The sequence below is a fragment of the Euprymna scolopes genome, chromosome 4, assembly GCF_053919585.1.
Source record: "Euprymna scolopes isolate OS-2025 chromosome 4, ASM5391958v1, whole genome shotgun sequence".
In the NCBI taxonomy this organism is placed as follows: domain Eukaryota; kingdom Metazoa; phylum Mollusca; class Cephalopoda; order Sepiida; family Sepiolidae; genus Euprymna; species Euprymna scolopes.
Window position 1 is genome coordinate 106,964,099 of NC_136485.1, and position 2,104 is coordinate 106,966,202.

Here is a 2,104-nt window from a genome sequence, read left to right on the forward strand (position 1 = left end):
GCACTATATGAGGGCCATTTGAAAAAGAGCAATAAAACATTTTTTAAAATAAAAAGGAACACGGTTCTATTAATACTAAAACTGAACTTTATTCAATGTAAAATATAAATATTATCTATGTAAAATTAAGAAATTTTAAAGTAATATACAATTTAATACTGATAAAACTGAATTATGAATTTAGGGAACAAACAATTAAAGAAGCATTAAACACAAATATTTTTTGGCCTTCGGAACAAGATCACTGTTTTGATGCTACACTTTACCTTTTCTGTCCTCGGTCGGTGAAGGAGAAATCTTTCATGACTGAGATTATTTTTGTTCCTATCCAGAGTGCCACTTATTGGGAAGCTGGATTTTGCACACAAGATTATATGTTGAAATATTTAAATAACTATTACTTTAAATATAGAAATTATATTTAAAGTTTTGGGTTTCTGTTCTTCTATGTCCATTTTTTCCCCATGTTTTTCATCAAAATGTGTAGCATATTAGTTGTCTCACAGGCCATCATCAGTGATCGCTCACTGGCAGTAACCTGTGGTGTACCCTGGAGACCAAGTGACAACAAGTCTCTCCAGATTTCCAGTATTCTCCACTTCTTGATCGCTTGTGCAGATGATTGCATGCTATCGCAACAGCCATTGTCACTGATTTGTCGTTGGTATCGGCCATTAGTGTTTCCTGGGGTTTGGGTGACAAAATGCCTCCCCAAGGCAGATTTGAACTGTACACTTCCAGTGGAGATTTGGTTAGTACTCTCCTACTTCGGTCTTTCCATCCTCCCTGGCCCTTCACAACTAGTTGGTGTGGCGCCAGTCAATGTCATATGCACCAGTTTTTTATTATTATTACTATTATTATTATTATTATGATAATAATAAGGGTACTTGTGCAGTGTACGCATGTGTATTTTAAATATTATTTCCAAGTTAAATTAAATTTGGGGTTTGTAATAGATTCGAAAAAGTTGTCAAAAAAACAATATATAACAAATAAATGTTATCAAAGGCAAGATAAGTTACTTTTCTACCTAACTGGATATGTTTTTAGGGGTTTGTATTATTATACACATAGATTCGAAAAAGTGGTCAAAAATCAAATATAGACCAAATAAATGTTATCAAAGGCAAGATGGAAAGGTTTTTAGTGGTTTTACTCACTTTAAAACGTGTAATCACTTCGAAAATTATACAATGTTTATCGATATATTTTAAAAAGAAAAATGTCGGCATGTTCGCTATTGAACTCGGCAAGTTTTGGAAAATGAGTTCAAACAAACAAATTACACAAAATACTGTTAGCAACCCACCGAATATATGTCCGCCATGTCAAAGTAACATATATTTAGCGAGTTTCTAACAGTATTTTGTATAATTTTTTTGTTTAAACTTGTTTTCCCAAAATTACCGTGTGTAACATCAAGCATGCCGCCATTTGCATTTTTCAAATACATCGGTAAACACTGTTTGTCGAGCCGAATAAGCACTTTACATTAAATAAAAATACAAAAAATTTATCCAGTTTGGTAGAAAAGTAACTTATCTTGCCTTTGTTAACATTTATTTGTTATATATTTGTTTTTTGACAACTTTTTCGAATATATGTGTATAGTAAAACAATCCCTTCCTGTAAATTATTTACAGTTAAAATGTTATAAAAAACAAAAACTTGAAGTTTTAAATATATTTCAAAGAAATAAATTATGCCTGGTGCTAAAATATTGAAAATTCATCGATCGTAAAATAAATAAATAAATAAATAAATAAATAAATAAAAACTGCCGTGAAAAATGCTAACTTTAAAATATTTGGAAATACTCAAGTTTTATTTATTATTAAAAGAACGGACTGAAAAATATTCTATAAAAATTGTTTGTTTTGCAGTAAAAAAAAAAAATAAAATGAAATATTCGACTTTTTCCAATAGAAAACAAAATTAAAAAACGAGTTCACTTACTATATTTTGTTACATTAAAATTATCCCAATGTGCAATTATAATAATTATTATTCAAATGGGGAATTGTTCTTTCTCTTTAGAGCATACATGGACAATCGGTAACACAATCGGTAGCCATATTTTTTTATGCCTGTTAGCGTGACC